This window comes from Mirounga angustirostris, unplaced genomic scaffold, assembly GCF_029215605.1.
Source record: "Mirounga angustirostris isolate CCGP_5_RB_7025 unplaced genomic scaffold, mMirAng1.0.hap1 SCAF_9, whole genome shotgun sequence".
Taxonomy (NCBI): Eukaryota; Metazoa; Chordata; class Mammalia; order Carnivora; family Phocidae; genus Mirounga; species Mirounga angustirostris.
This window is the reverse complement of record NW_026991717.1, coordinates 2,150,842-2,162,877: the sequence shown is the minus strand read 5'-3', so window position 1 is coordinate 2,162,877 and position 12,036 is coordinate 2,150,842. Positions and strand designations below refer to the sequence as shown.

General features: G+C 54.9%; 1 protein-coding gene across 2 annotated transcripts in view; it reads right to left on the bottom strand.

The window, feature by feature from the left end:
• The window catches only part of CEMIP (cell migration inducing hyaluronidase 1), a 135,590-nt gene extending 123,821 nt beyond the window's left edge, over positions 1-11,769 (bottom strand). For both annotated transcript variants that reach the window (XM_045899302.3, XM_064569788.1), the window contains exon 1: positions 11,532-11,769. The gene's annotated coding sequence lies outside the window, so the exon portion shown is untranslated. The remainder of the gene's footprint in view (positions 1-11,531) is intronic.
• Positions 11,770-12,036: the final 267 nt, after the last annotated feature.

Sequence of the window (12,036 nt, the reverse complement as noted above, 5' to 3'; positions counted from 1 at the left end):
CGTACGGACCGGGCCAGGGCTCTAAGAAGTTTGCCGTGGGTTATTTCCCGATTAGTGGCCATATGTTCCTCGCAGGAAAATGAACAGTCGCCTCATTTTAGGGGATGGATAAACAACTAAGGCACAGAGAGTTTGAGTACCTTGTCCAAAGCCACACAGCAAATCAGTGGGGGAGGCAGATTTGCAGCCGGTTCTGTGGGGTTCGAAAGCCCATGCCCCTTTCCAGTTCATTCCGCCAGGTCTCCTAGTCAATAAACTCAAGAAAATATAAACTAAAAAGCCTTTAAGAATGATGAGGAAGGACTATGGGAGACTGTTTATTTTGGAGTCAGCAAAATCTACGGGAATTTTTCCCGAAATACCTTCTGTGCATTCCTCTCTCTTCGTCTGGGTAGAATCATCTTGGCGATGGTGGTGATCTGAACCGAGAGCCACGTCAATGTTGAATGGCAGAGCCCCAGGCCTCGGTGGCCCCTCTCTCCTCTGGCCACTCGAGGGGCACCCCTAGGTTTGCTCTGGGACCAAGTCCAGCTCCGGGCACACGGGTGACCCTCAGGGGACATTCGTGGGTGGATTTCATTCCCTGAAATCCCCTGAATGTCTCACTACAAACAGTGTGGAAGGGAGGGGACAAGGGAAGGTCACACGCCAGACAGTAGCATTCAGACAATCTGCTTCAACCAGTGAAGCTTCTCCAAGCTTGACCTGGACCAGCGTCCTCCACACGGACTCTCTCTCCTGTCCAAGGGTGAGCCTCCCATGGAAATTCTGTCCTGAGCCCCTCCTCCCTTGCACCCCCTCTGCTGCAGGTCAGGCCGATGAGGCAGTTAGGGATTTGCCCAAGAATCTGTGAAGAATTAGGAAGGTGCTTCCAGAAATCCACGTGAAGGCCGCAGGATGAAGGCACGTAGCCTGCTGACCCCACACTGAGACCAAACAGTCTCGAAGGTAGAAAAGGCAGGGGGTTATGAGCCTCCGAAAAACGCTCTCCAAGCCCTGGAGCACTCCCTGCAGAGGGACCAGGCCCTGTGCTGGCAGTGATGGGCTGCAAATCCCTGAAATATTTCCAGTTTAATGCCCTCCCTCGTGCCCTCCATGCCCTGTTGGCCGGGCGCCAATAACTCACGTTGGGCCGTCTACTTTTCCTTCTTGTTGGGCCCTGCCAGCCACACTCTGCCAGGTAGAGCGGGCACCTGGAATGCACCTGCCGCCAAGAACACCACCCTCAGGACCGAGGAACACAACAAACCCAACCCAGAACACCTGCCACCAGGAACAAGAGTCCAACGTCCCCCTACTGACTCCTACTCCTCCCCTCATCACAGTCCCCTCGGTTAAAGGCCGGGATGCCCGACTCAGCTGCTAAGAACCATCCCCCCCGCCCCCCCCCCACCATTATCATCTCATTTCCAGAAACTCCCAGACCTCCCCCCAGGATCCTGCTTCCTGGATTCTCTGAACTTAGTTCAGACTATTCCTTCCTTCCTAACCCTTCTCTCTCTGGCCAGCAAATTGTGCTCTCGTTCCAGAACCAAACACCACCATGAGTCTTGCCTGCTGGTCTCCTTCCCCTGTTCACATCTTGCTTCCAGCACTGACTACAGGTCGCAGAGTGTCTGTCTGTCTGTCTGTCTGTCTGCCTCCCCAGCTCGGCCGTGGAGCCATCTCTGAATCCCAACTGTCCAATCAAGAACCGGCAAATCAACAGTGAGTGCTTTGGGGTTGAAATTACCCTCCAACTGCTTTACTATGAATTACAATATTCCCATAAACATGCCTTCTCCAACTTGAAAACTCAAGCAGCACTGGTCATTATTCAGAGCACGGGCACTTGGACGCACACAGACCCAGGTCCCAGTTCCAACTCCATCACCTGCTAATGTCCCTGAGATGGCACCATGGTTCAAGGCTCTTGTGTGACCTCGGGTGGACCTCACCGAGACTTCTCCATCCGATGCCTTGCTCAGAGCTGTCAGGAGGATTAAATGATTGCCTGGGGCCTAAACTTAGGAAGTGCTCAATAAGCGCTGGGTATCCATAATAATGACAAGAAGAACCAGAGGGCCAGCGGAGTGCAGACCTTGAGAAGGTGACTGGTTGGACTCTGGTTTCATTCAGTGCCCAGGGCAGAATACACAAGGATCCACATCAAACCTCTTCCTTCGAGAAATGTACGCGCTTGGGGACTGGGGCTCAGATGCAGGACTCATGCGTTCCTATATTTAATAAATGTTTTGTGCCTGCTAAGTGCTGGGCTTGGAGAATACTCAGAACAAGAAAGTCTGCGTCTGAGCCCAGGGGGGTCCTGTCCTGAAGAAGAGATGCCTCTTTCTTGTACTGAGCTGAGGCCCTTTGTGCGCTGTGGGAGGGAGATTCCGGCCCTCCCGCACCGGGGCGCCCAGAACAGCCTCCAGAGGGCCTTGGGCAAGCCTGACACTCACCGCTCAGACCCTGCCCCGCTCTGCTCCCCTGACCTGCGAGAGTCCCCGAACGACCCGCGGAGCACAGACTCACGTGTGCGCTTATTAAGCAAGGCTCAATCGAAGCACCATCTTTTTTTTTTTAATACGTTAAAAATAGCTTCTTATTTAAAGTAACTCTGTGGGGACGTTCAAAGTAAAAATGAAATTCACTCCATGGTCATTCTCAGAAAACCCCGGGGAATGTTTATATGTTAGCATTTGTAACAACATTGCCCAATGCTCTTAAAATTTAAAACAGATCCAAGCTCTCGCCCAGCCACCTGGGTCCTGTATACACACAACCCACAATGATGGGGTCGGAGGACTCTCTGAGCCTCTTCAAAGCTAGGAACCAGACAGACACCACTGAGATGGCTGTGCCTTCTTCTTCTTTTTTTTTTTTAATCATGTAAATGAGAAGAAATTCCTGCACAGACACGCTCCAAAGCCAAAATCCTACAGCTGCTTTCTCTTTTGCTACCAGGAATTGAATTGAGAAATCTGATGAACTCCATTGCTTCTGAAGAAGTCACAGACACAGTGACACATCAGCCCAGCAGAATCTGCAAAAACATTCCGGCATGGAGCACCACAAAGTTCCTCCCTAAAAGCGAAAGGAAGCAAGGGAAAAGAAGAGACAGGCTTCAGGTCCCCCGGAAGTCTGGGAACCCGCTCACCCTGACCAGAGCGAGCCCGCGTGGTGTTCACCAGGGGGGAGGTGGGCCCGGGGTGCAAAATTTAACACAGCCCCGAAACACTCAGTCAGTAATATCGAGACTATTCCAACGCCCCATTTCAAAAATCGAAATTCCTGCAGAAAAATCCACGGCGAACCAAATATCACCATTTTAAATCAAGACAGGATGGGTATGACTGACTTTTTCCTTTTGCTCCCAGGGCCAATATTCACTTGTGTCTCCTAAAGGGCTGTAGAGTTGCACCAGCCAGGAACCCCAGCCGGGGGAAGTGGGGGGCGGCTGCAGGAGAGGAAAGAAAGGAGCGAAGCATACTCACGGCTCAGCAATGTCGGTGAAAAACAACCTTTTGCTGAGTAATGCAGAAATGGATCTGAAACATATGGATTAAGTTCCTCCGAAAATAAACCCCATTTTTAAAGGAAAGGAAAAATACTTAGCCACTATGTTTGAGGTTTTCCTGAACCCAAACCTTTGGAAAATTAGCATACGAGTGAATTACTCAGTGCCTGTCACACAGTCAGCTTTGAAATAGGCTGCTCCTAAAACCACCAATTTGCTTCAAAACATTTTTTTTTATTGCTTGCCCAAATCTGTTCCCCTACTCCCTCCTGTTGAGGTTCAGTCCTGTTATTTTTTACAGGAAGGAGAGAGCTTTGCACACCCGCTGTCAGCCTGGGAGGCTCTGGAGCCCTGGGATTGGGAGGCTCTAGGGGACCGAGCTGGGAATAACTGTCCCCACCCCACAGCAAGGACCAGAGCCTGGAAAGAAGGCAGGTGAGCAGTGCATTGCGCTAGGAGCTGGACAGATGCCAAGGTGCCATCCTGCACCAGCTCTATACCCTCAGGCACTTGGGCCCCTGTGGCCCACCAGCAAACACCACTGGTCACCCCCAGACAGTTCTGTGGGATCTAGGGAACCAGGGTCATCTGCGCCAAGAATTCAGGGCGACATAGGAGCCAGCCTACGTCCAGCCCTAGCAAGCCAGGACAGGCCGAATCCCTCTGGTTTGGGAGTCAAGTCCAAAGTGCAGGGTGTTCCAGGGCCTGGGGTGATATGGTCTGAAGCAAAGACCTCTCTGGACGTGCGGCTAGCTGCCCCCAGATGGCGAGGCTGCGGGTCACCACCGGCATGGCGGCCCTCCCTGACACTGCCTGCCTCAGCAGGGTGTCGGCCTGGCAGGCAAGACAGGCCAAGGGCAAGTGCGGACGCCCACCCGGAGGGAAACGCCACCTCCCGCGTTCCTCCACTGGGGCTCCTCACAGAGGTGGCGGGGTCCTCTAAGTTCTCCAGACTGACCACGGGTCACTTTGATCACCTTAAATCAGCCATATGATTTTGCTTTTAGAGCTAGGTCTGTGCCCTGAAGGGGTTCTTCAGATTCCTTTCTCAGGACTAGGACCGCCCATCGGTGAGGATGGCGCTCTCTTTGGGTGTCGTCCCATTCACAGCATCAGTTTCCTCCGTTAGAGGAGCTCTGTGAGAAGCGAGCAGGAGCCTCCCAGCTTGAACTAGAACCTTCCACCTCACCTGGGACCAGTGGGCTTTTCCATTTTTATACTTCTGACTTACCGCCCCTGCTCAAACCCACTTCCAAAACCTCCCACATTCAAATGTGTCTCCTTTACATCAGTGAGAAAAGACAAGGACACAATTGTACAGAGGATACAATTTGTCGAGTCTTCTACCCTAGAAATAAGCTATGTTTCCTTCTTGCCAGCTTTTATAGGATCTGAAGAATCTTGGGAGAATAGATTGATAGACATGATTGGAAATAAAAAGCCCATTTTTTTTTTTGCAAGAAGCTCATGCCTCTCTTCACCTGCTGGGCTAGTCAGCTACATCTTGAGTCTTCTGAGCCAGCATCTGTCACAGATCCTTGCCCCTGGTAACCCACAGGTCCCATACTCGTTAGTAGTCACACACGGGATAATTCTGGTTTCATTTCACTGAAAATTGTTGACACAAAACCCAGCAAGACATCCAGAAGATGATGAAGACATAGCAAGACAAGCCACAATAATGCAAAGCTGACACTATGGGGTATGACTGCCAAAAGCAAAATGAAAATGATCCGAGGACAGAGGTTTTCAAACTGTGCTCCTTGGAACCCACAGAGCTCTGCAGAACCCCTCGGGGGCCTCAAGATAAAAACCCACTCTCAGCCACAGGCACTTTTTATCCGGTTTGTAAATGAGATTTAGTAAGATTTTGTTGGGGAAAAAAAATTATGATTAAAGTAATTTAAAATCCCGAGTCTATGAGACTAAAGGCACCAGCTGCTCAGAAGGACTCTCTTCTGGTACTCTCCCAGGTACCTCCTGAGGCCTGGACAGGGCAGGGAGCGTATGCACCTGGGCAGGTAAGGAGCTTCATGCAGGTAAGAGGTTTAAGCCTGCCTGTGCTTCTGGATCTTTCCCTGTGGCCCTTTCTCTGTGTGCAACACCTTCTGAACTCCACTCCCCGAATCCCACCTTTGCCTCTTGGGAAAATCCCTATAAACTCCTGCTAACCCTTCCAGAAGCCCCGTATGCCCCCTCTTCTCAGGGAAGCTTCCTGGGACATCTTCTGGCTCCACCTGTCCCCAGCCGGCCCCCTGCCCACCACTCCTCCTGACCCACGTGTCACAGTCCCCATCACACCACGTGGCAGCTTCCGACAGAGGTGGCTGGTCCCCCAGCTAGACCGTTAGCTCTGGAGGGTGGGGACCATTTCTTTAATCCTGCTCTCCTCTGCCGTGGCTAACAGAGCACCAGCAGGTGCAAGATGATCAAAACATTGTACTCAATTGTTTTTTCTGCTTCCAGATGTGGCGGCAGATGACAACGCAGTTGCACACCTCCGTCTTGGGCTGACAGTATGCATCTGTGATGCTCATCCCTACAGGGATGCCACGGGGGCAGGGGGCCTGAGGTTTGAATTTCATTTTAGGTTAAAAAAAAAGCTGTGATCCTTAGAGTCAAGTAAAGTTGTCTAAATGTAAACACGCATTCTCTGTGTCTGGAACCAGAGTGAGATGAGACTCCCCAAGTGATCTCTTAATACCAGCAAAATTACATTCAGACGCCTCTGCCAGGCAAAGATAGATTGCCATTTACACGATGGGCTTGCACTTAAAAGTAACTCGGTTCAGAGAGCTGGAAAATTTATTATGACAGGGGAATAGGGGAACTCAAAGGGGTTCACGATATTTAGTCTACTGATAAGACCGTTTAGGAGCAACAATAATTACCTCCAAGAATTTGAAGGGTCATTATAAGGTCATTAGGAGGACACAGGCCAGCTGGACCGCATGCACTCAGACACCAGAAACTGACTTAAAATATACCACGAGGAGATGAGCTAGGTTATACCCCCTGGCGCCTCCCAAGGCGCTCAGAGGACCCGCGGCATCACCTGGGAGCTGGTTGGAAATGCAGATCCTCAGGCCCACCCCGCCTCACCCTGGACCGGCCAATCAGAGCTTGTGTCTTAACAAGCTCCCCTGGGATGCCTTTGCATATTCAAATTATCGGGGCACTGGCCAGTGTGCATGCCTCGGTCCTGGGCCCATGGCTTAGAGCCAACAGCAGGAACTCCTGACCCCAGACAGGACCGAAGAGTGCAGGAGGCTCCCAGGGGAAGTCCGCAGCCCTCCTGCCCCCCTGCGATGTCCAGGATCAGGAGAGGCAGAAGTCTGGCCTGGATCCTTTACATGGCAGAGGGACCAGCTTCTCGACGCGCCTTCCCCGTAACACAAAATGCCCAATGGCTAAGCTCTTGTACAGGCAGAGCTGAGAGAAACATACAGGGTTTTCAAAAGCAGTTGTCTGGCCAAAGCACTTTAAACCCAAGCTATATCTAAATCTGTCCCGTGGCTGCCCTTGCAGGAGATTCAAAGATAACACCTCAGCAATTTCCCAATGCAGGAGCCAGGCTGTCGGAGCTGGAGAGGGAAACCTCCTCCCAGGGAGCACCAGGGGGCGGGGGTGGCCGGCTGGGCTCCCCAGGGCTCACCCACCTGCAGGGGCTGGGAAGGGGAGGGTGGACCTGTGTGCCCGGAGCCACGCCGAGCCTGGAGAGGGGCCCTCGAAAACATCAGGGCAAGGGGAGAGGGGCAACTCCTCTCTCTCTGGGTGGGAAAGTGTGTTTCCTGGCACAGAGGGTACGAAGCAGAAAGCAAATGTATATTTGATGACATTTCTCTGCATGCAGCCTCCCTTCTGAAGAGCCAAGTTTGAACAGAGCCTGGCACAACAGCAAACCGGGGCCAAGGAAAGGAGGGGGGAACCGACCAGAGAGGCTAGGATGGCCCCTGGAGGGAGTGGGCTGGGGCAGAGGTGCAGGTATTGATCTGAGTCCCTGCCATAGCCACCCGAGGCCTGCCCAGTTCAACAAAGTTTCCATGGGCCAGGCTCTTGGGAAAGGAGGCTCAGGGCCCAAGGGAAACTGGTCGAAAAGGGACTCAGCCCTGAGAAATGTCCCTCTGTACCTATTACCACTCCGAACTCCTACTAACCTAACGGGATATAAGAGAGCAGGATATGTGATCCCTTCCTATTCACTGTTCAAAGGAAACCAAGCTGCTTCCACACACCAGGAAAAATCGAGCACAAGGAGATAACTGATGCGTTACTCTGACGAGATCAAATATCTGGGTATCTGCCATCGTGTGGACAGAGAGATGTCGCCAGGTGACGGTTCACGGATATGGGGTCTTGGGGATGCAGCCCATACACATAACTCTGTTCCTCTTAAGAACCCAGCCCACACACTTGCATTTCTCTCTGGAGCTATAACTACAAATGCAATTATTCTACGTGCTTGCCGCTCTGCTGGGACCATAGAGGGGGTTACTCAAGCAGCGGGGTTCAGAGAAGGCTAAGCATAACTGAACGCACCCCTCTCATCCTTCTGGCCCTGCCCTGATCGCCGCTCTTGCCATCTGACCAGCCCGTCCCAGAGACTCAGACGCTGCTGCAGGACGCAGAGAGTGCCCCGGGGACCGTGGAGTCCCCTGCCACCTCCTGTACCAGGCCCTCCCCTCACTGGTCCTGACTCCAAGGGTGTGCAGGAGCTCAGTTGTCTTCCTACCAGAAAGTGGCGTGTGCTGGAAACTGGAACCTGCGTGGACTCCAGGGGAGAAAGCCAGGGCTTCAAGGTCAGCCGGGGTCCAGCCTCTCACTCCATTCACACCACCGGCGGATGGAACTCACAGGAAGACTCCCAGCATCTGTGCACTGCATCCTTGAGCTCCACGCCTTTCAGATGGAGGGAGCTAAGTTGACTTCTGATCTACTAAGGAAAAAAAATAGATGGAAAAAATCTAAGAGCCCTAGAATGTGAAACTGGCAGAAACACACATGCACGTGCACATACACACTTTTTTTGGGGAAAAAAAATTCTAAGTGTGTGATTGGGCCCATTATAATTCCATTATCCAAATATCATGGTATTAGTGATTTCTACCAGACAGAACCCCAAATGCAGAGCTGAAGGGACTCTTCAAATCCAGCTGGGACCCAGGAAGTGGCCAATGCTCCGGGCAGAGCTGTGTCCTAGTCAGGACGTCACAGCCAAGCGGGGCTCCACCATGAACGGATGGGCTGCTTCCTGCATGGTAAGGACCACACACGGGCTTCCGAGACAAGGTGCTGCCTGGAGCAACGAACCCTCACTCCGTCCTGCAGCAATCCAGAAATGGGGACCATGGAGGCCACTCCCCATGCAGACCCAAGAAAAATTCCCTCCCTCCCCCAGCAAGACAAGGAGGGCTTTTGGAAGATGCTGCATTCTTTTGAGAGAAGGCTCAGGAAGAATTAATCCTCAAATCTGGAGGGCGATGATAATATTTTGAAAATGACTTACTTTATTTTTCTTCCAAGTGGTGCAGGTGAGAAACACAGGGCCTGATCTGTCACACAAAAATTCTCCCGTTTATCTCCGAACACCCTTTCCGTTGGCCCTGTGATCAACTTCAATGCTTTCGTGAATTTCATCCACAAGTTCTCCAACATGGACACCGAGCTGGAGATGGAGTCCCTGTCAAACAGTTGCTGGTTAGTGGGGAGAGCAGATGGCTGGGGCTTCAGAAGAAATGCACAACTATCTTTGACAAATACGTGTAATCGCTACCATTTTAAGAGCATCCTCTGTGCTCAGCGAGGGGCTAAGTGCTTTATCCTGGGCCACTTCAGTTCTCATCAGCAACTCTGCCAGGGAGAGCAGGTGCTCCCATGCTATAGGAAACAGGCACCCTGCTCCAGTGACTTTCACAAAATCACACACGCTGCCTCAAAAAAAAAAAAGGGGGGGGGTGCTTGTTTTTACTCTCCAGAGACCTCCATCAGTCACACGCAGAATCAGACCTTGGACATTCCTTGCAATTTTAAAATAGAGGAAGATACACCCTTCTGTATGGGTGCAGAGGGAAAAAAGAAGAGCCCCTGCCCATGCCATTTATCAGGGAAAGGAGATGTGTAATTTGCACAGAGGAACCCCTACAGGTTCTCCCCTCCCTGTTTCCAAGCAACCAACTTGAAAAAGCACCAACTGGGCTCAAGAGGAACCTTTGGGAGCGTCTTTAAGAGTGTTCTGCATGGTGGAGAAAACAATTAGGATCAGAAAACAGTAGAGTTGCTTTTGCAAATGCATCCGAACACATCTTCTATAACTTGTTCTGTTGGATTCTTCTCCATCCTGTCTCTGTGACTCTGAAACTAATATCTCTTCCCACTACCAAATTTACTAAATAAGGTAATAAAAGGTAACCTGGCCCCATGCTGTGTACAGAAAGCAGTCTGAGCAGTCCCTAATTAGGTCTGGCATGATCTCACTGCCTCAGTCGGATGCTCAGGCGTCACACATTTAGAACACCTCTGAAGGGCCCCACGGTGCTACAGAAAAGCCAGGGACCCCCTCCTGCCACACACCATGCCAGAGGTCCTGTAGGGAGCTCAGCTGCAAGTTGACCTAGGACCCCATCACCAACCACAGGCTCCCTTTTTTCCTCCTGAGTGGTTCATGTGGCCTTGGGACAGGTTACAATGGGCTCTCAAAAACTAGCTGTCCCTCTCCTCCCGCTCTGCGCCCCAACACCTGGAGTCTGGGAATGCACGCGACTTCCCGAGACCCGGGGCCGCAGACCTGGAGTGGAGGAAGTGGCTGGGAGCTGTCCATGGTGGCGCCGCGCCTGGGCACGCAAAGCCGCCGGCTTCCAGCCCCCGGGCGCGCCCGGGATCAGTCTCCAGACCGCCGGAATGGAGAGCCTCGCTCCCAGGCTCACCCTCTCCGGGATTGGGGCTGCAGCCAGGCACTGGCTCATACATCAAAAGATTACTTTCAAAAGAGAGTTCTCACCTGTGGGCAACGTTGGCTGCGCGGAGAAAGACTCGGGACCTCAAACCCGGCGGCTGGAGGCGCGCCTGCGACGGCCGTGGCGGTGTTCGACCCTTGGAACGGCGGCGGTCGCTGAGAGCTGAGAGTCTGCGGCTGAGGACCTCGGGCGCACTGAGCTCCTTTCTCAAGACCACATGCGTGCGCCGGGCCCATTCCAGGAGGTCTCTGGCCCTCGTTCCCAGAGGGCGAGCTGGAGACCTGGCCGGAGCCCTGGCTCGAACTCCGCACTCCGCCAGGTCTTTAACCTAATTTAACCCTTCTTGGAGCCGACGTCCCTTGCCAGGCACCACCGAACCCTCTCCCAGCAATGCCGGGTTTGGAGTCTCAGTCTAAACATCAACAGGGGCCGTCATGTCTATTAACATTTCATTGCACCCCCCCACACACACACACACGCCGCGCGCCCCAGCACGCCGCTGGGGAGCCCCGCGCTCCGCGGGAGTGCGGGAGCCGGAGGCAGCGGGAGGCCGAGGGGAAACCAGAGCGAAGACGGTGCGGGGCCCGAGCAGCAGGGCGCAGACCTGTTGCCAGGCGCACGCCCACTAGCGCGCAGTGCGAGCCGGCTCCCCGGCGGCGGGACTCCGCGAGCTGGCCCTCAGAGCGGTCCCTCATCCGCAAGCCACTGTCCCGCGCGCAAGACTCCCCCTCCCTCAGCCACTGAGAAGGGGGGGCTCTACGGGAAGCAGCCCCCCACATACACCAGTGGACGCGCTCCGGGGACGCCGGCGCCCCGGCACCTGCGGCTGGCAAAAGACCACACGATCTCGGAGAAAGCTCCCAGAGGACAGTGACAGGGTCGCGTGCCCGTCAACAGACGCCCGGCCGGCCGGCCGGACAGACCGACAGAGACGGCCCGCAGAGCACAGAGCGGACGCACGGGCAACCGAAGACGGGCAACGTTTTCCCGTGACCAGTGGAGGCGCCGGCCCCGCGCTCTTCCTCCCCTCCGAGGCTGGGCAGTCCGCGCAGCCTGGCGCGCCGGCCCGGCCCTCTTACCTCGCGGTCGGGAGCCCAGGCGGCGGCACGTCCCGCGGGCCAGCGCGCGGCGGCCGGGGCGGGCCCGGTGGCACAGCGACGGGCTCCGCGAGCTCCGGGGACGTGGCCGGCAGAGGGGGGCTCGTCCGGAAAAGTGGGGCTCCGCGCGCGGCCGCGCTCCGCCCGGGTGCCCCGCGCCTCTCGCGCCCGCCAGCCCGGCCCCTCTGCCCCGCGGCGCTCCGCTCGCGTTCGGCTCGCGCTCCCGGCGCCCGCCCGAGCGGCGGCCTTTATAGCGCGCGGCGGCTCTGGGCGCAGCGCCGGCCGGGCTGGCTCCTCCCCGGGGCCCCAGACGCCCGCCCCCGGCCGCCCGCCCCTCGCCGAGGTGGGGCGGGGGCCCGCGCCCCGGCCGGCCCCGGGCGGGCTCTGGCGGCCGCTCTGGGAGGCGCAGACCCGAGCCCGCCGAGCCGGGGCGCGCGGCGAGCCGGCCGCCGCGGCCGGGCGAGGGCGCTGGAGCCCAGGGCGCGGC